General features: G+C 43.5%; 1 long non-coding RNA gene across 1 annotated transcript; it reads right to left on the bottom strand.

The window, feature by feature from the left end:
* Positions 1 to 15: 15 nt before the first annotated feature.
* On the bottom strand, positions 16 to 27,033 carry LOC308306304. Its single transcript, XR_013963148.1, has 3 exons — positions 26,874 to 27,033; positions 7,122 to 7,314; positions 16 to 232 (listed from the first exon to the last, which is right to left on the bottom strand). It is a non-coding gene; the product is annotated as an uncharacterized lncRNA (long non-coding RNA).

Genomic DNA, 27,033 nt, shown 5'->3' with positions numbered 1-27,033 from the left:
GCGTCTCCAGGCGTCTCCATGGCAACCGGGTCCGTTGGCGACGTTGTTGTGGTTGTTGTTGCCGTGGTGAAGCGTGTTTGCCGATATGACGCTCAGCGGGGAACGCCCCCTGACCCCGCCGACCACACCCACCACCCCCCCTGGGGGGCCACGGTTAACGCTGCGGGTGCCGGGTTCCAGCCTCAGCTCAGACCTCACCAGCTTGGGACACGACTTCATGTGCATGATGGACCTGAGAGACAGAGACAAAAACAGAAAAAGAAAATGTGTATAAAGAGAAAAAAAAGGGAAAGCTGACACGGTGTGACTGAGCGTCTCAAGCTACAAAATGTGGAATGGGAACCACGGTTTTAGAGGAAAGGACGCCTGATTTCTCTTAACTCTTTCTCAGCCACGGGGAGCCACTTAATGTACTTCTCGTAGCTTTCAGCCAGCATAGCCACAGTCCCATCCACTTTCATTGTAGGAGGAGGCGTTAGCTAGCATAGCATCTGTCCGTGATGTTTTTGATCAGAAAAAAGTTGACATGGGCGCTTCATACGGAGTGCATTACATTACATCGAGTCGTCTTCCCCCCCCCTGTGCGCTTCGCGTGCACGATCCGTGCACGCGAAGCGCACAGGGGGGGAAGACGACTCGGCCAAAATCCCCACTATATGCCAATGCAGATCGAGACATTTCTGGTGAGTTTTCAACGGGGGATCGAAAGAGCTAATGCTCATGATCATAATATTATGTCTCGGATCATAATACAATAATAGAAATTTCCAGCTAGTCCACAGACAAGCCATTCTGGCCAGGCTGGGGAAGTGTTAACGTTATGTCCTTGTTTCCTCTCTCCTTGCATCTCGCCATGGAAAGAAAACACAACTAAAGGACAACCACCATTAAATGATCACAGATACATCATTAGCCATTTGGTAGCTAAAAAGTCTGGGTAATCCATTTTGAGTAGATTGTTTGATTTGATTTTATTCTCCTTAGCCATAACCATCTATTTTCAGAAGTTTGGTTTCTGTAAAAAGCCATTTGTGTTGAATGTGGGCCAAGTCATAAATAACACTGAAGCAACTGAAAGAGAGATGTGCTCAGTTATCTCTAACTAGCCCTTACCCGTTCAAAGATATGAGCTCCGAAATGATGTGCAGTGTGTGGGTTATGGGATGTGCACTGTGCACACAGTATATGAGGGATGGAAAGTAACTTTAACTGTTTCGTTTAATGGCTATAGATACTGTGTACCGATCTGCATGATTTTTGGACAACATCTGTAACAGGGCCAGACAGCCCACCAGCACGCCCACCAGCACACACACACACACACACCAGGGCTCCAGACTAACTTTTTTCACCTACGTCCCGGGACCGTCCCAAAATACAAATTGAACCGTCCCCAAATGAATGTAATCCGTCCCAAAAAATAATAAAAATAATAATAAATTATTGCAGGCCTATTAGTATTACTATTATAATAATATTTATTATTATTGTTATTGTTGTTATATTGTTGTTGTTGTTTTTGTTGTTGCTGCTGGTGAAATTGGCTTGACAATCCTTTCTATTTTTATACTGTCATTTGTGGCTTCTAAAAATCTTACCTCAGCCAGTTTGCTGGTGTGATTGTCATATACGGTAAACTAAAGAACCAATCATGCACGACTGTTGGAGGAATTACGGTAAAACTGGGTTTGTACTTTGTCCGTACGAACGTGTTGCGCGCTAATCTACAACCCTACAACTACGCGCATCCTCAGGGCTTTGAGGGCTTTTAGATCGTCTATATGCTCACCGCACCGCACAACACCGTCGTACTGAAAGAAGTATAACCAGTGCCATCCACGCTTCATCGAGTGGAGAGTGCAGACGCGTGCAGTCTGCTCTGTGCTTCACAGCAAGCGATTCAGATGAACTGCTGCCGAAATGGAGTTATTTATTATGAGTGGACCGGTTGTTTTTGAGAGTTTTAGAGACACTACTGGACTGGAGAAAATAAGCTGCCACACGGCACGGGAACTTTGTAAAATGAATGCCAGCTTGCACGGCTCACGGCTGGTTGTGATGAAGTTGATTAGACGATTAGACGAACATATTCACATAACGTCTTGTAATTGGGAATATAGGCTATAGGTTTATAGAGATGACAAAAGTTAAACAAACCGTTGATTTAATTACAATGTGTCCTACTCCAATATCCAAACAACTGCTCGTGCTGCTCACTAAACGTAGGCTATGTGTCTGTGCTTGGTGCATTGACAGTGTTCCGTTTTACATTTTCATTAATAATCACAATCCAAATCATATAACGTTACTTTTTATGAGGCGAAGCAGGGGGCGGGGATGCTAAGATTTATCTCTCAGCCACAGCTTGTAGATCGGCTATTTTCCACTAGTTGTAACCCAGACAGTCTGTTCTCTGCCTCATTCTGCTAGTTAATCTCTTCAAATTGCGCAGCATTTTAGCAACTAAGTACCTGAAAAGGATGATCAGCACTGCTTGTGGTAACTTCTTAAACATTCTGTTTACATCATAGCCTATTCATTTTCTGTGAGTCTCATGCTGCGAGTTTGCACACCATGGTTTGAGCAGTGACATTGATATGCGCCGTTGGCTCAAAAAAATCCTCTACGTCCCGAATGCGTCCCAGGGGAGATTCATTTGCGTCCCGAACACATATATTTAAGTCCCTGGGACGTAGGGATGCCGTTAGTCTCGAGCCCTGACACACACACACACACACACACACACACACACACACACACACACACACACACACACACACACACACACACACACACACACACACACACACACACACACACACACACACACACACACACACACACACACACACACACAGTCATGCTAGATGCAGAAGAGATATGCCTCATGCTAGATGCAGAATAGATATAGATACACCATAAAAATGCTAATATACAGCATATGATTTGTGAAAGTGACAAACGGGCTTCACAGTTATGTCAGGTGATGCGATTTCAGATCAATTGCTCCAGCCACTGAGGAGAAACGCTGTGACACAGACACTCACTCAGACAGACACTCACTCACTCAGACAGACAGACATTCGGAAAGTTATATGTTTGACGTTATCCCATTTGATAGCAGGCAGACAACAGTGTTTGTTTTAGTGTGGAATATGCTAATTGCACAGAGAGAATTATTAAAAAGAGAAAATGTAGCAAATGACTTTGATTACAAATTGTGTCATCGACAGAATATAAATGGAAATTATTACCAAGTAATGTCATTTTATCAACTGGCCTGTGGCCCCTTGACATTTTTGTAATGTGGCCCACAAGTTCACAAGTTTGAGTATCCCTGTCCTAAGAGATGGTCAACATCTGTAGTCGTCTGCGATACATTATTGAGACAGGAGGTTGTCCTAGTAGCGTACAGCATGGGTAATAGAACTGGTGGTTTGCTCTTTTTTTGTGTGCTTTTTTTCCAGAGTGAGATCACACTACTCAGCTAGCATCATCTACTGAGGTAATGCTGGCTGTGTGTGTGTGTGTGTGTGTGTGTGTGTGTGTGTGTGTGTGTGTGTGTGTGTGTGTGTGTGTGTGTGTGTGTGTGTGTGTGTGTGTGTGTGTGTGTGTGTGGCAGGTCTGCAGAACCTTGTGTTCTGCTTTTCGCCTCCAGGCGTGTGTGCGAGCCTGTACATGTGGTTGAACATGTTGGCTTAACTCTCAAACACCGGGAACGCGCCCGAGTCGCGTTAGATTTTAACCACTTTAACCATTATTTTTATGCTTTAACTTTAGAAAAATAGCAGATATACAAGCTCGCAGCGCGGGGAGCTTGTAGATCTGCTATTTTTGAAAAATCGTGAAAATGACTGCAAGTCTTTGAACAGCTTACCCGATCTTTGACCCGACTTCTAAATCCTTCCTCTAAAATCATGCTGTTCTCAAACCTTTTCATGTCAAGGACCCCCAAAATTACAGGTATTTGGCCACGGACCCCCATCTCAAAATATGTTGTTCCAGGGACCACCCAGAAGTAAATATTTGAGTCACAAATGTTCGCTTTTAAGTAGATATATTCAAAGACTTGCAAAAAAAAAATCATGATTTTTCAAAAATAGCAGATCTACAAGCTTGCAGATGTGAGCTTGTATATCTGCTATTTTTCAATAGTTAAAGCAGTCAATAATCTTAGGCCTAAATGGGATAAACACAGTGTCAGGGTGTCATACCAAAGACATGAGAGAGAGAGACAGACACACAGAGAGAGAGAGAGACACACACACACACACACACACACACACACACACACACACACACACACACACACACACACACACACACACACACACACACACACACACACACACACACACACACACACACACACACACACACACACACACACACACACACACACACACACACACACACACACACACACACACACAGAGAGAGACACAGAGAGAGAGACACACACAGAGAGACAGAATGAGACAAGACATCAGGAATGTGTTTTATAACTGGGGTGGAAGGAAAAAAAACAACATTTTGGTACACAATAGAGCGTTGAGGTTCCCAACCTTTTTTTGCAGACGGTTCTCAACAGGACGGGCCCACCCCAGCTCCCCACATACAGTACATTAAGTATACAACACAGTTAAGCTGGTTGCACACTCACTGCTGCGTTTTTTTTTTTTTTTTCATTGTGAAATGGGTTTTTCAGGGCAAGGAGAGAGAAAGAGAGCAAGGGACCCAGTGGTCCGAAAACAAATACTAAACGGTAAAGTTGAGTTGAAGTCGACTTTATCGTTTGATGACGTCATCACATCATACACGACCCCCCAATTATTTGGGAGGGTCCCTAGATGATTAACTTAATGTGAAACATTGTTTTCTCACTTAACTGCAAACAAACCAACATAATGTTTAAGTGCGTAGAGGTTATCTGCACATTTCTAAAGTGTCAATTTAAGGACTTTTTAATACCTCTAAAATGTCAAATTAAACATTGTCCAAATTCTTAAATATATCGAGGCAGAAATTGTGAAAATAGCAGATCTACATGCTCACAACGCCTCGCATGAGCATGTAGATCTGCTATTTTCACAATAGAACCATGTTATACCAAATGTAATGCAGCACTATAATATTGGATCATTCCGTCCTTGACAATAAACCACTACTGTTTGAATGCTGGACAGACTCTTTATTTATGTGCTCCGAAATTCACTCCTATATTCAATTACCAAAGATCGAGCTCACAATTCTCACTTGACGATGTTCAAGATTCACCCGTGACTAGTTCCGGTCCAGGGCGTAAACAAAGATCTCAGATGGATGCCTTCATGCTTGTGCAATTTTAGCGAGAATCCAATGCCATCAAAAGTCTAATTTGGAGAAAATGGACTGTAAAGATGAGAAGGACCATTGTTTTCTATGGGACGCAGCACTTTTGCGTGCACGTGGACGTGCGATGGAGACGAATCACGGACTTCACCAGTGCCACAGTGATAGACGGACCGAAGGTGAGCCCACGCCAGCTTTACTGTATATACAGTATATAGCGCACGTATACGTGCGATCAGCACTCCGGACCGTAATTTAATATCGTGCGTATACGCGTGATCAGCACTAAAAGAGTTAAATCTCAATGATACGATTATCTTGAGTGTTTTTATTAGGGATGTGAAAAAAAATCGAAAATCGACTCGAAAATCGGCTCATGCTCACCGCGACTCAAAAGCGTATGAGTCGTTTTTTTATTTTTTTTCTAAAGTTTTTCCCCCAAAAATGTTTTAATCGCTTCAAAAACGTTATAAACGTTAATGTTTTCCAAATGTGAGCGGACCGGTGTGTGTGTCTCTGTGTCGGGGACGAATGAACGTCTGTGTTGTGCATGCATGCATCGCAGATTCGCATGCATACGGCGCTAGTCAGGTCCGCGGACTACAGGTTGAGAAACACTGCTGGCCTGTTCGTGTGCACGCGTCATAGCAGTGCGCGCTCACCGCGCTGACTGGATGTGTTTTGTTTACGTGCCTGTGTGCATGCATGCTTGACACGAAAGCTCGCTTGTTAATGGCAGCGTCGCCTCGTGTGCAGTGATTTTGTCAAGATTGACAATAAAACAACACAAAATACATCGTCGTTAATGCGACACCCGTGGATGCGGTCGGGGAGGGAGAGATCGAGGCAGACCAAAGCTCCTCCACATTGATACACTAGCCTGGGGTGCCAGCCAGCCAGAGCGCTACCACTACGTTCCATGGACTTTAAATTGTCACTCCGCTTCTAGTCTCTAGAGAACAGACTCTGTGCTAACGCAAGGAAGAGCAATTATAAGTATTATTAGGGCTTTGATGCCAGTTCTGATGGGTGCAGCTGCATAAGTTGTGTTGCTTAAAGTAATGCCCCGTTGTGTTGTGCTCTCCTGAGTCTCCTCTCAGCTGCTGCTTAGCGAAAACAAAAAAAAAAGTGAAAAAAGTCGATCGACGCGTCGATTTTCGGCCGCGACGCGTCGATTCGTAAATAATGCGTCGATTAACATCCCTAGTTTTTATCACGATAAAAATCGCTCATTGTCCCATCCCTAGTACTGGCTCCAACGATGGCTACAGCCCTAGTTGATTACTGGCCACAATTCAACAAGTGTCTTGTGGCCTTGCATGCTGGGGCTTGGTCGTAGGCTTGTCACGATTTGTAACTTCGATACGATATTTTGAAACATTTCGATACTCGATACCATTTTCGATACCACGCAACCAAAGCGATTTCAGTGAAAAAATGTTTATTTTTATTTAAAGAAAAAATACAGAACTTCTTGAGGTAGATGGTAGTGCACTTTCTAAAGGCCTGCCTTTGATTTGATTTAAGTACAAATAGGCCTTTAAAATAACTAGGAATGAGCCAAAGTTGGAAGGACACACATAAAATTAATGTTGGTGTAAACCAACGAGAGAGGTAAAAACTGATCAATATTATCGATATTATTGAAACTATGGAAAAGTCATATTGAAAATCGATACTATATTCAAAATCGATACTTTTTGATAAATCGATATTTTTGACAACACTACTTGGTCGATAAACCCGACGGTTGATTGGTCAGTGTAATGTGGATGCAAGGTGGGCTTTACCTCCAGGCTGACTGTTGATTGGTTAGTGGTGGTGGTGGCGCTCTGGGTTGATTGACAGTTTCACATCTCTCATGGATTCACTCCTCCCTCCCCGAGGAGAAAAAAAAAGAAAAAAAGAAAAGGCTCTCCTGGTTCCTCCAGGACAGGCTGGGTGTTGATCAGATCACCCTCAGGGTCCAGGGATGGAGACACACTGCAGAAGAACACACACACACACACACACACACACACACACACACACACACACACACACACACACACACACACACACACACACACACACACACACACACACACACACACACACACACACACACACACACACACACACACACACACACACACACACACACACACACACACACACACACACACACACACACCTCGTTATTTATACAACATTTTTTACTTGACCCATTAAGACCTGGAATTATTTTGCTTTAGCTTTTGAAAAATAGCAGATCTACAAGCTCACAGCGCGGCACTCGGTGAGCTTGTAGATCTGCTATTTTATTTTTTAAGTCATGGAAATTTGTGCAAAATCTTTGAATATATGTATTTTTTTAAAGCCACGGTTTGTAATTAAAATGTTGCTTCTGGGGGGTCACTGGAACAAAATATTTTGAGATGGGTGGGGGTCCGTGGCCAAATAAAAATCATTTTGGGGGTCCTTGACATGAAAAAGTTTTGAGAACCACTGACAGAAACGCGTGTTTTTCAAAAAACCTTAGGAGGATTCAGAGGACACTTATAGAATCGGGTCAACATATTCAAAGATATTCACATTTTCACTTTTTTTCAAAAATAGCAGAACTAAAAGCTTGCAGCGCGGCACTCGGTGCCACGCTGTGACACACATCATCACATCATCACATCATATATCTGCTATTTTTTAATAGTTAAAGCATAAAATAATGTGAAATAATAATGCGTGCCCGGTCTAAATGGGTTTTAAATAAAAGTGCAGTTGTAGCTTCTTTAAACTAATTTATACACACAAATGTTACCATCATGTGTCATTATTTTCCATTACACACTTACACACAGACTTTGTCTTTGTCTTTGTCTCTGTGTGTGTGTGTGTGTGTGTGTGTGTGTGTGTGTGTGTGTGTGTGTGTGTGTGTGTGTGTGTGCTTGTGTGTGTGTGTGTGTGTGTGTGTGTGTGTGTGCGTGAGTGGGAGTGGGAGTGCGGGGGCTTCTGGCTTGTAGACAACAGCAGAACGTGATGCTGACCGTTTCAGCCACACACAGCTGTCAAAAGCCTCCTCCTATTACACATACTGTACACACACACACCTAACCAGCATTAAGTGAGTGTTTGTTGGACTGAGTAAACTGCGAGATGAGAATGATGCAAGTGTATTTCTGTGCGTGCGTGCGTGCGTGCGTGCGTGCGTGCGCGTGCGTGTGTGTGTGTGTGTGGTGACGAGCCAATAGGCATCTGGGACTCTTCCCATGTCTATATACGGTAGAGAGCAATCGATATGCTTGGAATATTGCCTCTGCGCTCGAGTACATCCAAGTCTAGAGAATCCAACACCTACCCAGAAATTGGGTCAGAATGTATTGAGAGAGGATTTAGAGGGGGGGCCTATAATTAAAACATTACATAGAATACAAAAACACAATGCACACACATTCAGAACATGGCGAGGGCCGTCACGATCATGAAGATTATGACAGAATAATTGTGATTATATCAAATAATTGCGATTTGACGATTATGTAATAATTGTGACAGGCCCACAGATAGCTTGCTCACTCTCCCAGCCCTCAATATAAAAACATAAAAGTTGCTCTATGCACTTGAGAGGCCGACACAGACATTATGGTGCTAAAAATAGCCTCTATGGCTTGATGTCTTTTTCAACAACAAATAGACCACATCATTCGAGAAATTATAAAGATAACTGGAAGCAGTGCTCTTTTTTTAAGTTGTAATTTTTTTCCCTCTGCCTAGTGGGAATGTGCGTGAACAATTTCACCAAAACTTTGATCGTAGTTATTTGTATATTTGTTGACAGTAATGCCTTTGTAGGGCAGTACTGGCAACAACTGTTTTGCAAAACTCTGCCTCATGGTGGCGCTAAAACAGGCCCATGCGTGGGGCAGAGGTTCTCAATTTGGCATCCAGGGAGTGTGTGTGCACAGTTTGGCAGTGACCAACGGTGCCAGAGATAAGCTGCTCACAGACAAAGTAAACACACAGACGGGACACACACTAGGGGTGTCTTCAAAAATTCGACGAATCGACGCTTCGTTTTAAGCCCCCGGAATCGACGCCAATTGTTTGAGTCGAGCCGTCAAAAATATATAATTTTTTATCACACCGGTGCAGTATGAGAGCGCTGGACTGTCATGTTCTTCCTATTAAGAATACTTAAGAATAAAACCAGTTCACGTGACTTGAAAGTTGCCTTGATCATATAACAAGGTGCTCTTATTTTGAAGTTAACCGCTTTGAAAGGAAATGCGTCGACTTGTTGTTATTCTACTTGTTAAAGCTGACCAAGAAGCAGCAGCGCGATGCGCTTTCACTTTCACTCACTGCCGCTGAGTGTGGCTCTGTGGTGGAGGACTGCGGTGGAGTAGAGGACTTCTTAAAAAGTTTTAGATTATGACAATGTGCTTGCATTGTGATGCAGCCGTGTGCCGCTCTGCATCGACGCAGTGATGTTACAGTATTGTTACCTTTAGCCTACTTTGGTGTTGTTTTTCCTCCTGAAGGAACGGGGCTAAATCGTTAGCATGCTAGCGCTTTAGCCCTGTTCCTTTAGCCTTGGAGAGGCATACAATCATTACAACCAGGCAGTTTTCAAAGCAGAGAATCCACCAATCATAGTGGTTTACAACAGCTGTTGTACCGGTACTCTATCAATGCGTCGCGGTCGCGCCTCCTCTCCAGTCATTAAAGCACAACTTTTTTTTTTTTTTTTTTTTTTACACATAAATGATTCGTCGACACGTCGGATTAACCCCCGCGACTCGAGTCGACTTGATAAATCCTGAGTCGAAGACAGCCCTAACACACACACGGACGGACACTAGGATGTATAAGATATTCTCGGCTATGCCTTTCTGCCTGGCAGAGACAACTACTGCACTGCAGGGTGCTCAGGGCATGGGCACAAGGTTATCTGCATTTAGACATGGGCACAAGGTTATCTGCATTTAGACATGGGCACAAGGTTATCTGCATTTAGACTATTTTGGCGTTTCATCTCTTTCATACTGTACTTAACCCACTTAGGGATTAAGTATGGGGATCATTGAATGCTTTAACTACTGAAAAATAGCAGATATACAAGCTTGTAGATCTGCTATTTTTGAAAAAGTCATAAAAATGTGTGCAAATCTTTGAATATATGTATTTTTTAAAGCAAACGTTTGCAACTCAAATTTTGTTTCTGGGAGGTCCCTGGAACTAAATATTTTGAGATGGAGGTCCGTGGCCAAATACATATCATTTTGGGGGTCCTTCACATGAAAACCACTGACATAGTAGTCTCTCAAGAACAGATAACTGAGCTCCAGTTAAGTGAAAAGGACCCTTTCTTTGACGGTGGCTGGCCAGATTACTGACACAGAAACAGGCTTTTCAAAAAACCTTAGAAGGATTCAAAAGACACTTATAGAATCGGGTCAAAATTCTAATTCAAGATTTTTTTTAAATAGCAGATATACAAGCTTGCAGCGTGGCACTCAGTCTCAGCGCAGAGCTGTGAGCTTGTATATCTCCTATTTTTCAGTAGTTAAAGCATAAAATAATAATACACAATACTGTGTACCCGTTTTGAATGGGTTAATGTTAATAATAAACTGCGTACCTGCAGCAAGTGGCAGGGCAATAATAAGCACATCATTTTTGCTTCAACTAGGACATGTTTTCAACTGGTGGTCCATGGACCACTGTGCGTACGTGACCATGAAATTAGTTTAGGAAAACTTTATGTAGGAAATGATATTTAAATAAAGAATCTTGTGTGCTAGTAGAGTAACAGTGCAGTGAGTGCACTAAATGACCTGGTGTCCTATGATGATGTTGTCAGTTACTGGGAAGTCAGAGGTCAAGTCATTCATTATTAGGTTTATTATTGGTATCATTATGTATCATTACATGATCACAACCCGATACAGTACTGGTAAATAGCCATCAGTCACACAGTAAACACTGACTCACATACAGTAACTGCACTGCACCCTGCAAGAGAATAAAACTGCACAATAGGCTGTGACCTAGAACTAGAAGCAGGCATGAAAAAGGGAACTAGGACAGCCAAGGAGTGGATGATGATAGGAGAGGAGGCAGTCACAGCTCAGACTTAAACAACACTCCGGAAGATTCATGACAATACTTCATGCAGCCCATCAAGCACTCCTAAGGAGATAATTAACTCCAAATAATTCCAACTATATCCAATAAACTTCATGTTTTGATTGTATTTTTTGGGAACTAGATAGTAGATTGGATCATTACATCAATACATCTCAAGACAATCTTCAGTCACGTTCAGTGTCATCTCCTTGCCTACTGTAATCCAGTTGTAGAATTCTGTAATACTAACAATCCCATCTTCAAATCTTCTTTCATGGGGTCCCTGGCAGAATATCGGGTTAAACATATGGGTTCTGTGGCCTAATACATGTCAACTTGGGAGCCCTTGAGATAAAAAGGTTTAAAAACCGCAGTCCTGCATACTGTAAAAAATGAAGCGTGTGTGCGTGTCGTGTGTGTGTTCGTGTGCGTGTCAGAACAAAGCTTCTTTTAACAAAGTAGTCAAACAGGATCTTTACATTTTGACACACACTCTTGGGGGTTTCATCTGAACACACACAAACCACGGAAACATTCAACCTGACCTGTGAAAAATCCACAAAGTCATGTGACCACTGGCTCCACCCGGCTGACAGCAGACATACCTCCACACATGTCTCTACAAGATGGAGTGAGCAGAGTCCGGGTGGAACAACTAACTGATGCCAGAGCCCAGTGAGTGTCAACTCATCTCCACAATGGAACAATGGATCTACAATGTTCTAGGAAAAGAACAACTATTCATCCATCCATCCATCCATCCCATTTCTAAAAGCAGTGATTTTCAATTGCCAACATTTTTCACTTCAAGGAGCCCCAGTAGTCTGATAAGCTTTAGGCCAGAGGTTCTCAAACATTTTGGTTGGCTCAGGGCACCCCTGTAAATTAGGGCTAAGCAAGTAGCTAGCAAATAGCCAAATCTGAGCACATGTCAATATAAGGCCAAATCTCATTAAAACAATGTTTAGAGATTAGAATTTTTACACACCTGCTGCTGCCAAATAATTAATTATATAATTCCAGTTCACTGCGTGCGTAAATGTAGGTCATTTCAATTAAGCTCTCACTCACTCCAGTCCAGTCAGAGCTGGTATGAACAGAGCCGATAAAATGACATATAGGCTATAGAATGGACCTTCAGCCAAGCAGTTGTGAATGAAAACGTAAGCCTGTGCTTTCTTATGGTTCTCACCTCAAAAGTATGAAGAAGGTAGAGACAGTGCACTGTGAGATGAGACCTTTTTGCTTTTGGACAGATGCAACCTCTCTCGTGTGTGCTCTCTCCCGTTTTGCTTTTTGAGACAGAGAGCGACTGCGACACACGCACACACATCTCAGACAATCTGCGGTAGATTTGCCCAAAGATGCAGAAAGGGAAAGCCGTATCAATTAGTTCATAAAGAAAAGTAAAATTGGCCAGTATCGTGCACTTTGCGTTGTGTGTAATGGACATGATTGAAATCAGCAACGAAGGGAAAGTAGAGCATCATGATTCGACTGACAGAATGACTCAATCTGAGAGCTGCAGGTATAGGCCTACCCTCTTGTGTTTTCCCTTCATCCCGTCAGATCCCCAATTGAGAACAAAATAACAGCAGCAGAGCTATCCAGTATCCTATGTCCACGAGTCTCCAGTTCCCTTCCACTCCCTCTCGTTTTATCGTTTCAGATATGTCAGTCCTACCAGAGTAGTGTGGATTACATTTACATTGGGACAGTTTAACGCAAAGAGGGGGGGGGGCATTGTCTGACACCGGAACTGGAGCAAAAACTAGAGAAACAAGAGTGTGGGTGTGGTGTGTGTGTTGTGGGGGGGGGGGGGGGGGGGGGGGGGGGGTGACAAAGAGAGCTAACCCTCCCAGAAACATCTGGTTAGGTTGAATCAGTCACGTCATGACATTACATCATTAGCATTGCGCACACGCACGCACGCACACACACACACACACACACACACACAGTATTAGGTGGTATTCAGCAATCATTGAAATAGTGGAGATAACAGGGTGGTTTCATCAGTCTGGATAAAAGTGGATTGACAAAACTAGGGCTGTCACGATTATGGCATTTTACATGACGATTAATTGACACTCAAATAATTGCGATTAACGATTTAATTGTGTTTTTGTCGTTGACAATTACATTTCGGTTTGGCTTTTAGGCTTTGAAGTTGCACATGGTAGATAGATATGACACATAACCTAAATATACAAAGAAATGACACATAACCTAAATATACAAAGAAATTACTGACATATTTTACAACTTTATACTTAAAAAATAAAATTGATAGTGGAAATAGCCGATTGTGATCTTGTAGAACGGCTGTTTCCACTATCTTTGACTTTTTGGAGCTGTGTGGAACACAAGCTACCCTATAGTGGCCGTGTGTGTAGGTATGTTTGTATGTATGTTTGTATGTGGGTCTGTCTGTATGTAGCCTCAAGAATGTGGTGTAGTACCTTTTATGACCACACATGTTAAGGGAGGGGCGCTGTTTTCAACTGCAATACACACACACACACACACACACACACACACACACACACACACACAGCTCCACTTCGAACAGAGGTTCGATTTTTTAAATATATGAACTTTTTTCAACATGGAAACGATTATGACGATTATGTCAAATAATCGCGATTAGACAATTATGTAATAACAGCCCTAGACGAAACAGAACGATGGAAGCCGTCATAGTGCCACAGACACACACAGACACACACACAGACACACACACACACACACACACACACACACACACACACGTTCACCTGAGGACAACACATAACATAAGACAGATGTATCTCCATCATGGCAAAAACAGCACTACAGTAACTAATGACGTTAAATAACCACTAACCATTTCATTCCAACGATCCAATAAGTCATTTTCCAATATATGTTGTGAGCTTGTAGATCTGCGGGGCTACAAGGGGTGTGACACAAATCCAAAATACACACAAGAGTATGATTTTAAGCCCCATTCTGGGTTAGCAGATCGACATGCTTACAATGTCACCATTATAAGCAATAAGCATTGTGAAATGTCAGACTGCATTTCACCACGTTTGAGCATCACCATCGTACACCAGCTACAAACGGTACCAGAGAACTGCATAAAAGCCTTGCAGCCTTCCTGCCGGTCCATTGAGAAGTATCAGGACTCGTAACTAGCAACTATCCTACTGTTGAGCAGGCTGATGCCAACACTAACAACAAACAACCATCAGGGTTCCCACACATCTTTACCAATTCATTTCCAAAACTTTTCCAAAATATTTAACCTGTTTTCCAGGACTATATAACAATAATTCAGCTCAATAACGAGTCGCTTACTCCTATACGCAATGCCCAAAGACAGGTAGTGTATGCCAGTGGTTCTCAACCTTTTCTGGCCGTGACCCACAAAATAATCATATTCCTGCCTGGGGACCCCAGCACCCTGACGAGCACTAAGAGTAGAGGAATTTTGTATAACACGGTTTTATTGTGAAAATAGCCGATCTACATGCTCACAACGCCTCGCGCGTTGTGAGCATGTAGATCTGCCATTTGGCCAATGTTTAATTTGTCATTTCAGAGGTATTAACAAAATCAATAACCAAAGACAATGCATAGCTATTCTTTCAGGACCTTGGCTTCCAGGACCCTTGATCAATTCCAAAACTTTTCCAGTACTGGAAAAATATTTTTCTAATTTCAAAATATTTCCTGGAATTTCATGACCGTGGGAACCCTAAACCATTTACTTCTGAAGGATGCATGTGGGGATGGGACGATACGTGACATTATCGTTTATTGTGATAAAAAGCACAATTTAATTTATCGTGGTATCATCTTCGGTCATGCACTCAATTCACCTTTTTATTTGCCGAGCTGCATCCGGTACCACTTAAACCCTCCATAATTGGTAAAAGGTACTTAAAATATACGTCTTTTGTCGTCTTTTTTCACTGTCTATCAAATGTCTTTGCCAAAAAATAGCCGATCTACAATGTGTTCACTGAATCGTGATATGACATTTTCATATCGTCCCATCCCTAGATGCATGTTACAATTATTCACAAGGTTCCTTTATGGGGGGGTCTACTCCAATGCCAGTGCTCCACTGCAGCTCGGGCGTCATGCCTGCGAATTTTGAGGTGGGACGCCGTCACCGAACACAACGTCGGCAAAGAAATATTTGTTACCCATCACGGGCATTGACACTAAGGCTTGCCCACCTGCCCCCGGCAGGTAAATAAAACCTTCGGTTAGGTGAAGTTGGCTTTACGTAATAATATAAAATAAGTGTGAAACCCTCTACATATTCAATCATAGCTATGCAGGTATTTGGTATTTGGAGGTATTGAGTTATGACATTTTATTGCACAGCCCAGAAAGTAAAGAAATAAGTGTTACATTTAGAGGTAATTAAAATCTTACCTATCATCTTATAAATGGACTATTTACTTTTCGGGCAAGTGGGCATGACCTTTGGGCAAGGAGAACATGACATGTACTTGCCCGACAGGCAAGTGCCTCTGAGGCCATAGTGTCAACCCCAGTCATCATTGTCCCTCGATGATGGCAGCAGTCATCAGCTACGTACTGGACTACTGGAGAGTGTGGTGGTGTTGACCAGTAGAAACACATTGCACTCTCTGGGTACTCCTTTCCTTGACATCATGAAAACGTTTGAGAACCACTGATCATAGAAATAGGTTTTTCAAAAAAGACATACAAGGATTTAGAATACATTTGTAGAATCGGCCTCAGGTCTTGAATGGTTTTAAATCCATGACGCGCCGCTCGCTTGGTCTTGATGCCAACGCTGCTGCTTGACAAATCTGATGACTCATCTTCTTGAATTAGGAACAGCTGCGTTATGTTAGTGGCGTGTGTGACGCGATCATCACGGCACAAAAACAAGCCTGCACTTAAACAACTCCAACCTGGTGGGTGTCTTGTCTGTCGAAGACTGCCAAAGAAGCAAATCTACAAGCTCACAGTGCATCGCGACATATTCCATCCTAATTGCAATTGGCCAACATTGGTCCGTTTTGAACAGAATGCCTCAATTTTTAACACATGGTGGGATCTTTGTGAAATTTTGCAAGCACATTCCCAGGTCGAGAAACAAATGCCACCCTTTTCACATTGGCCTGTTATGGCGCCACGAGCAGGTTGACTTTTGCAAATCATTTTTTTTGGTCGGAAAAAAATGGCTCAAATCATGAATGCAGCGCTCGATTGCCGTGAAAGGCCGAAGAGGACATGCCACCCATTTGACATTGGCCTATTCTAGCGCCACCAGGAGGCCACAATAACCTACTTGACCTGGCGGAGACCTGTGATCGGAACTGCACTGCTTCTAGTTCGTCATAGTTTTAGTCAACGAAATCAACACTATTTTAAAACATATCCTACCAAATAGTTAGAAGACGTGCGTTTCATTCACACACACACACACGTTATGGATTGCAGTTTTAGCTTTAAAGTTCAGCCTTTGGATGCAAGTGAGGATTCCCACCGCGGCAGAGAGGACGCCCCAGGCCATCGCAAGTTCACAACGTGCAACAGTCTCTCTTGGAGACTGTTGCCGTTTTTACGGGTACACATTATTGTGTATTATTATTTTACGCTTTAACTATTAAAAAATAGCAGATATACAAGCTCACAGCGCGGCACCGAGTGCCGCAGCTGCGAGCTTGTAGATCTGCTATTTTTGAAAAATCGTGAAAATTTGAATTTTGACCCGATTCTATAAGTGTCTTTTGAATCCTTCTAAGGTTTTTTGAAAAACCTAGGTTTCTATGTCAGCAATCTGGCCAGCCATCGTCAAAGAAAAGGTCATTTTCACATAACTGGAGCTCAGTTAGTCTGTTCTTGAGAGACTATTCCAGTGGTTCTCAAACCTTTTCATGTGAAGGACCCCCAAAATGATATGTATTTGGCCACGGACCGCCTTCTCAAAATATCTAGTTCCAGGGACCACCCAGAAGGAAAATTTGAGTTACAAACGTTCGCTTTGAAAATACATATATTTTAAGATTTGCACACATTTTCACGACTTTTTAAAAATAGCAGATATACAAGCTCGTATCTGCTATTTTTCACTGGTTAAAGTGTTCAATAATTCTAGGCCTAAATGGTTTAATGGGTGTGACCAGCAGCAGCGCGAGCCTCAGACAGTTCTTCTCACACCATGACACAACTCTTCACTGAAAACAATACTGATCAAATTCTGTGTCTCAGGCACTCATCATTTCACACAATGGAATGAATGCCACAAGAAGTCCATTCACACACTACTAATCACATGGGTGATCTGCGTCTCTCCGCTGACGCAAATACTGCAGGAGACGCTGCCTGCTGCCCACGACACCTGGTTCAGGTGCCACTGTTTCCACTATCTTAAAAAAAAAAAAAAAAGAGTAGTTCACCCCCAAAATGACGTATTTTTTTCTATTGATTACTCACGCCATGAAGACTTGAGTTCAATACTATTTAATTGTTGCATTTCTAAGACATGAATTTGATTAAAGTAAAATCATTGCAATTGAGTCCAGATTTCGGTCCCCATCCAAAATCCGGAATCAACGGGGATGAATTTACTATAATCAAATTTGTATCTTAGGAATGTGACAAACAAAAAAATATTATTGAACTTAAAAAAAAAAAAGTCATTTTGGGGATGAACTACTCCTTTAAGGCCTGCATGGGGCCAATTCTACAAATGTCTTATAAAAACTGTTTTATGTGTTGCTATTAGAGGTGGGACAATATGAACATTTCATATCACGATTATTGTGAGAAAATAAATTGCAATTTACGATACCGCGATAATCAAAATCCATTATCCTGGTTCGGAACATTTGCCAAAAAATAGCAGATCTACAAGCTCACGATGCATTGTGAGCTTGTAGATCGGCAGTTTTTTGACAAAGACATTTGATAGAGTGAAAAAAAAAGACTATCAAGTACGTATATTATAACTACCTTTTACCAATTATATGGGGTTTAGGTGGTACCGGATATGCACCTTGGCAAATAAAAGTTGAATTGGTCCCAGTGCCACGATAAGATTATCGTGAGTGTTTTTTTAAATCACGATAAACGATAACATCGCTTATCGTCCCATCGCTAATCAGCGGTTCTCTAACTTTTTCATGTCAAGAACCCCCTAACATTTCATGACCCCCCCCCCCCCCCCCCCATCTCAAAATATGTTGTGCCAGGGACCCCCAGAAGCAATGATTTGTTAAAAATGTTTACCAAGAAATACATATTTCAAGGTCAGTGCCATGCTATGAGCTTGTACTGTATATCTGCTCTCTTTGAATGGCCAATGTATAAAATATGGTTAAAGTGGTGCTTTTCCAGTTTTAGCGGGATAAAGCTCATCATTGCTATAGATTTAAGAGTAGTGTTGTTTAGTAGCAGGCATCTCATCTCTTGTGTTAATATACATACAGATAATCTCCTTTCAATGAGGTCAAATCATTACATTACTAACCACAATAGGACATGTGTGCGTATTATGTTGTTAAGGCCATGGCTACACGGAGCTGGATATTTCTGAAGCTAGACATTTTTTTGTGCGGTTGGGGCTTGCAGCCACACAAAGCTGGATATTTCGGCTGTGAAACTGGATATTTTTTAAACCGGATAAATAAGTGGAGAGATTGAAAAATATCCGATTCACTGGATCCGTGTAGACAGGGAACCCGGATATCTCTGAAGACTTTACTGTGTGTGTGCTTGTTAGACCTAGATATCTTTGTCGTGTGGACCTAGATATTTTTCTATGTGGATATCTGAAAAACCGGGATATATGAAAAATCCAGCTCCGTGTAGCCATGGCCTAAGAGTCATGAGAATGCAATCAAAGCAGCATTCATGGCCATGGCTAAATGTAAGATTTGTGATGAGCATAGGCAGGCAGACATTATGATTTTAACATGGGAAGAATTTGTATTTGAACAGGTAAAAATAACAAGCCGGTGTGCACTCTTTGCTAGAGAATAGTAGTTCCAAAATGAGACAAAGTTAAAACAGTCGCCACAATAGCAAGTCTTTTTTAGTTCACCCACAAAAAGCAAGTGAAAAATGTTATTTTGTTTGTTCCAAGAAATGTGTTCCAACGGCTTAATTTCATGTTATTTTAAAATATATTTACCATTGTCTGTTCTATATAGACCGTGCACAGAAAGTAAGGAAACTTGACTTCGGTCCATTATACCTCCTCTTTAATAATACCAATCAGCATTTTGTTTTATCTCATTTTTATCGTTGATTTGTCACATTTAGTTACAGCTTGTAAGCATCGGGCATTTGTGGAATGAGCAGCACAGCCAAGCGCGTGGGTAGCGTTGAACAAAAAATTGCCAAAATGGCCTGTTTTACCGTTCAGCTGGCATTCACTCTTGTTTTGGGCTTCAAGTACTGGCAGGTGTGTGCCTAGCACCTGAGCATGGGTTCTGCCAGAATTTGGGACCTAATGCTATCCTCCAGGATGACAACGCTCGCCCCCACAGAGCCAGGATCATCAGAGAGTACCTCACAAATTTGGGAGTGGAGAGGATGGAATGGCCTGCCGTGAGTCCAGACCTCAACCCAACTGAACACTTGTGGGATCAGCTTGGGCAAGCGAACAGTATGTGCTAGCTGCTAGCTGTTGGCTGACAAATCCTGGTTGAGGAATAGGATGCCATCCCACAGCAAAATGTGGCTACTAGGTTGGTGACCAGCATGAGGAGGTGGTGCCAAGCTGCTGTGGCTGCGTATGGATCTTCCACACGCTACTGAGGTCCCTGAAACGGAGTGTAACATTTATAAAGTGTATACATGGCCAATATGTGTTGTTTTTTTTCGTCTCCTTAGTCCTTATTACTGTAGGAGATTACTGTGGGAGAGTGCAATCTTCAATGCTCCAAGCTAAAAAAGGTGAATAACAACAGAACAGTATTACAGGCCATTTTGGCAAATTCTTGGTCAGCACTACCCACACATTTGGCTGTGTTGCTCATTCCGCGAATGCCCTATGCTTACAAGCTGTACCTCGTTGTAAATGTGACTAAACAATAACATCTATCTATAAATGCGAGAAGTCTCTGCGTGTGTGTTTGTAATCCGCGTATCTCGAGAACCGTTCGTCCCACCGGCTTCAGATTCGGCACGCGCGTTCCCCGCCGCGGCACGGAGTGCAGTGCCGGGCCTCGACCCGACCCGACGCGCGGTTTTCCCTAACCGGCGCGAAACGTTCGGAATCTCCTTATGCGGGCTGATTGTTGACATCAGGCTGTTCCGGAGGAAATCGGCGCAAGCGCTGAGTCATTGTGACATCACTGCAGTGCCGGGCCTTGCCTCGACCCGACAGGCTGATTGTTGACATCAGGCTGTTCCGGAGGAAATCGGCGCAAGCGCTGACTCATTGTGACATCACTGCAGTGCCGGGCCTTGCCTCGACCCGACAGATAACTCCGTATATGGGCATGAAAGGGACACAGGCATATATATGGGCATAAAAGGGACAAATCGGCGCAAGCGCTGGGCATAAAAGGGACACAGACAGATATATGGGCATAAAAGGGACACAGACTGAGATCTCCATATGCAGTGCCGGGCCTTGCCTCGACCCGACAGATATCTCCGTATATGGGCATGAAAGGGACACAGGCATATATATGGGCATAAAAGGGACAAATCGGCGCAAGCGCTGGGCATAAAAGGGACACAGACAGATATATGGGCATAAAAGGGACACAGACTGAGATCTCCATATATGGGCATATGGGCAGATACAGAGATCTCCCTATATGGGCATATATAGACAGATATCTCCGTATATGGGCATAAAAGGGACACAGACTGATACAGAGATCTCCATATATGGGCATATGGGCAGATACAGAGATCTCCATATATGGGCATATGGGCATAAAATGGACGCAGATAGAGTATATGGGCAAGTATATGGGCAACCTATAACTCCATATATGGAGACATCTAGCTGCTGACATCAGTAAATCGGCGCAAGCGCTGACTCATAGTGACATCACTGCAGTGCCGGGCCTTGCCTCGACCCGACGGATATCTCCTTATATGGGCATAAAAGGGACACAGGCAGATATATGGGCATAAAAGGGACAAATCGGCGCAAGCGCTGGGCATAAAAGGGACACAGACAGATATATGGGCATAAAAGGGACACAGACTGAGATCTCCATATATGGGCATATGGGCAGATACAGAGATCTCCCTATATGGGCATATATATACAGATATCTCCGTATATGGGCATAAAAGGGACACAGACTGATACTATCTATAAATGCGAGAAGTCTCTGCGTGTGTGTTTGTAATCCGCGTATCTCGAGAACCGTTCGTCCCACCGGCTTCAGATTCGGCATGCGCGTTCCCCGCCGCGGCACGGAGTGCAGTGCCGGGCCTCGACCCGACCCGACGCGCGGTTTTCCCTAACCGGCGCGAAACGTTCGGAATCTCCTTATGCGGGCTGATTGTTGACATCAGGCTGTTCCGGAGGAAATCGGCGCAAGCGCTGAGTCATTGTGACATCACTGCAGTGCCGGGCCTTGCCTCGACCCGACAGGCTGATTGTTGACATCAGGCTGTTCCGGAGGAAATCGGCGCAAGCGCTGACTCATTGTGACATCACTGCAGTGCCGGGCCTTGCCTCGACCCGACAGATATCTCCGTATATGGGCATGAAAGGGACACAGGCATATATATGGGCATAAAAGGGACAAATCGGCGCAAGCGCTGGGCATAAAAGGGACACAGACAGATATATGGGCATAAAAGGGACACAGACTGAGATCTCCATATATGGGCATATGGGCAGATACAGAGATCTCCCTATATGGGCATATATAGACAGATATCTCCGTATATGGGCATAAAAGGGACACAGACTGATACAGAGATCTCCATATATGGGCATATGGGCAGATACAGAGATCTCCATATATGGGCATATGGGCATAAAATGGACGCAGATAGAGTATATGGGCAAGTATATGGGCAACCTATAACTCCATATATGGAGACATCTAGCTGCTGACATCAGTAAATCGGCGCAAGCGCTGACTCATAGTGACATCACTGCAGTGCCGGGCCTTGCCTCGACCCGACGGATATCTCCTTATATGGGCATAAAAGGGACACAGGCAGATATATGGGCATAAAAGGGACAAATCGGCGCAAGCGCTGGGCATAAAAGGGACACAGACAGATATATGGGCATAAAAGGGACACAGACTGAGATCTCCATATATGGGCATATGGGCAGATACAGAGATCTCCCTATATGGGCATATATATACAGATATCTCCGTATATGGGCATAAAAGGGACACAGACTGATACTATCTATAAATGCGAGAAGTCTCTGCGTGTGTGTTTGTAATCCGCGTATCTCGAGAACCGTTCGTCCCACCGGCTTCAGATTCGGCATGCGCGTTCCCCGCCGTGGCACGGAGTGCAGTGCCGGGCCTCGACCCGACCCGACGCGCGGTTTTCCCTAACCGGCGCGAAACGTTCGGAATCTCCTTATGCGGGCTGATTGTTGACATCAGGAGGTTCCGGAGGAAATCGGCGCAAGCGCTGAGTCATTGTGACATCACTGCAGTGCCGGGCCTTGCCTCGACCCGACAGGCTGATTGTTGACATCAGGCTGTTCCGGAGGAAATTGGCGCAAGCGCTGACTCATTGTGACATCACCGCAGTGCCGGGCCTTGCCTCGACCCGACAGATATCTCCGTATATGGGCATGAAAGGGACACAGGCATATATATGGGCATAAAAGGGACAAATCGGCGCAAGCGCTGGGCATAAAAGGGACACAGACAGATATATGGGCATAAAAGGGACACAGACTGAGATCTCCATATGCAGTGCCGGGCCTTGCCTCGACCCGACAGATATCTCCGTATATGGGCATGAAAGGGACACAGGCATATATATGGGCATAAAAGGGACAAATCGGCGCAAGCGCTGGGCATAAAAGGGACACAGACAGATATATGGGCATAAAAGGGACACAGACTGAGATCTCCATATATGGGCATATGGGCAGATACAGAGATCTCCCTATATGGGCATATATAGACAGATATCTCCGTATATGGGCATAAAAGGGACACAGACTGATACAGAGATCTCCATATATGGGCATATGGGCAGATACAGAGATCTCCATATATGGGCATATGGGCATAAAATGGACGCAGATAGAGTATATGGGCAAGTATATGGGCAACCTATAACTCCATATATGGAGACATCTAGCTGCTGACATCAGTAAATCGGCGCAAGCGCTGACTCATAGTGACATCACTGCAGTTCCGGGCCTTGCCTCGACCCGACGGATATCTCCTTATATTGGCATAAAAGGGACACAGGCAGATATATGGGCATAAAAGGGACAAATCGGCGCAAGCGCTGGGCATAAAAGGGACACAGACAGATATATGGGCATAAAAGGGACACAGACTGAGATCTCCATATATGGGCATATGGGCAGATACAGAGATCTCCCTATATGGGCATATATATACAGATATCTCCGTATATGGGCATAAAAGGGACACAGACTGATACAGAGATCTCCATATATGGGCATAAAATGGACGCAGACAGACAGATAACTCCATATATGGGCATAAATGGACACAGGCAAACAGATGGTCAAAACAGGTCCTACAGAGATCTCCATATATGGACATAAAATGGACGTAGACAGATAGATATCCCCATATATGGGCATAAATGGACACACGCAAACAGATGGTCAAAACAGATCCTATGACAACAGGTATAATGGGGTTTGCATTAAAGGGCGGGGCATTCATCCCCTATTTACATTGTTCCCGAGTTGCACAGGGCGCCGACTAGACGCTCGGCCGCCCGAAGGGCGGCCGAGCTTCTAGTTTATATAAAACACAATACCAATAGGTATTGTTAAAGGGGAGACACAATGGACTGAACTCACCTAAGTCTAGTTTCCTTACTTATGTGCAGTTTTTGCAGGGGCAAATTGGAAATAAGCTAGGCTATTAGGCTTTTGTGTGTATATCCTGATTTTAAAGGACAATTATTTTTACAACGAGGGTTCATATTTTAGATTTTAATTAGAGAAAAGAAAAGATGAGTGTTAAGGCCCTTTCCCACTGGTCACGATAACAATAAATAACAATCGTTTCCATTTAAGTGGATGGCAGGCTTGGCAGCATCCACACCACAACGATAAAGCAGTCATAATTGAACGCCTATCGTTCTCTTTATCGCGTCCGGTGGGAAACGGCCTTCATCAACGGCAGCCGGCAGGCATTGTCCCTATTGAGTGAAAGATTAGCCGTTTCTGGAATAAGTTAAGTAATTAGGGTGTTTTTGCCTGGGATCCTTTTAAGATCAGAGTGGCCTATAGCTGCTTCTTTTAGGCTTGTTTTCATAGATGACCTGGGTGCTTATCTCTCATGCAATCTGGCAACACTGCCAAGACAAGACCCTGCATCTTGGTAGAGCCACACCGTAAAAACGCCAATCACAACCCCCACTTACGACGCTCTCTGACAGACAAGACTGAAAGAGCCTGTACGCTGAAATGGAGGAAATATCACGTCTAACAACACATTTCACACATTCCTCATATTTAAACTGAGGTTCACACCAGGCAGGCAGGCTTCGCTACTGAGTATTTGTAAATCTTTCTACATGTAAAAACAAACCCCGGAGAAGGCAAATGTGGGTACCATTGGTGGTATATATACCATTTATGGGACTCTTAAAACAAACAAACACACAGCTGTGCTGCAGTTCAACTCAATGATTCCCTGAGGTCACATAACAGTGGTTCTTTAAGTGGGGAGGGACCCCAATCTACACTCTTAAAAGCCTCAGTGTTCATTTAACTCTTGATTGTAGAAATGAAGAGTCACGTTCCTGTAAATCCTCAAGGACAATTTAGGCATTTAGCAGACGCTCTTGATCAATATAATAATTAAGGTAATACCCCTGAGGGGTCCTCTGTTCCCACCTTGAGAACCAGTCGTCTGAGGGGTCCCCAGTAAAATGCATAGAGTATAAGTATCCATTTGGAGGGGGCCTGTGGCTATGAACAATTTTTTTTTAAACAAAAATAGATGACCGTATTATTTGTCAATAAACTATGGGCTAAATAGCCAGAGAGACTGCATTTTCCCATGTGACATTAGCCTATTAGTATGTGTGACTTCTTGCAGACGCAGAATGCAGCTGTCAGGTCCAGACAAAATCCCTCTTTCGGTATGTCTGTCTGTCCTCTTTTGGTATGTCTGTCTGTATCTCTCTGTCTGTCTGTCTGTCTGTCTGTCTGTCTGTCTGTCTGTCTGTCTGTCTGTCCTTTGACTGGCTTTCTGCAAGAACATGCTTTAACTGCACTGTTGCCAATGTCTCAATAAATCCTAAAAAGGACATTAATGTAGATGTTAGCAGTTCAAACCCAGACAGCACAAACATCACTAAACCAAACACACAACCACAGGTTAGCTACCAAGGCTTGTTTGCTTGGCCTGCTCTCATCTAGGCCAACATGGGACACGGGGGTTGACATGACACCAGCCTCATCATAACAACTAGAAAAGGCCCAGGCGACATCCTCAGAGCTTCGTTTGATCAAATAAAACATTCATTTTTATGTGAGTGTGTCCTTCATTTAGTTTCACCACAGATTAAGGCAAAACAAGACTTCCCACACCAGTCAACCTGGCCTTAATTGGCTAAAATATGAGCTATTGGACAATAATAGACAAGTATTTACTAGTGACACACAAACGTTATGTTGGTTGATTCAACAGCCAAACATACAGCAGACTAAAGGGCTTGTTATTAAGTTGTCTTAAAACTTCTGTGCTGCTGCAACGTTCCTCATCGATGCTAACTAGCATGCTAAGCGCTGAGGTCCATTGGAAGCGATGGTAAAACATGCTAACCTCGTTAGCCTCGGAGGCTAGCCGAGGTACTGCTGGCCCCTGTTGGACGACTCCGACGCGGACAAGTTTACAGGCTTACAAAAGGCCGTTAAGTTTCACCTCACACAGCCGCTCGCGTCTCACGGTTGCAGCGTTTGTCTTTTTGGCGTCGGAGAAACAACTAAAATACTCAACACCAAGTACACAAAGTACAATAAACAAGGATGCGTCGCGTCACGTCAAAAGCAAGCGCCATCTAGCGTGACGCGCTTCGGTAATGATCCGCTGCTTTCGCTATTTGAGGACAAAAACTAAAGGTTGTTTTTTTTTTAACTCGTGCCCAAATTAGAGCATAACGCGGTTTTAAATATAAAATGTTGGGTTAATAATGTCCGCGGCTACGTGCACATTGACATCACGGTCGTGTCCTTGGATATATATTTTTTAAAGCCTGGAATGAAAAAAAGGAAAAAGGCCAACCTGAGAGCAGCAGAAGTCGGAAATAATCTTGGCGTTTCTGTTCCTCTGCTGGTGGAACAGCGTCGTTTTCCCTACTCCTCTCGGCCTTCTCTGGAACACATAGCCGTCGGTTATTCCTCCCTATGGTTAAACTTTAGTTGCATGTGAAATTAAACCGTTT

Source organism: Nannobrachium achirus (assembly GCF_963921795.1).
Source record: "Nannobrachium achirus genome assembly, chromosome: 20".
Taxonomy (NCBI): Eukaryota; Metazoa; Chordata; class Actinopteri; order Myctophiformes; family Myctophidae; genus Nannobrachium; species Nannobrachium achirus.
Note: the sequence above shows the minus strand (reverse complement) of the source record. Positions and strands in the feature narration are given on the sequence as shown.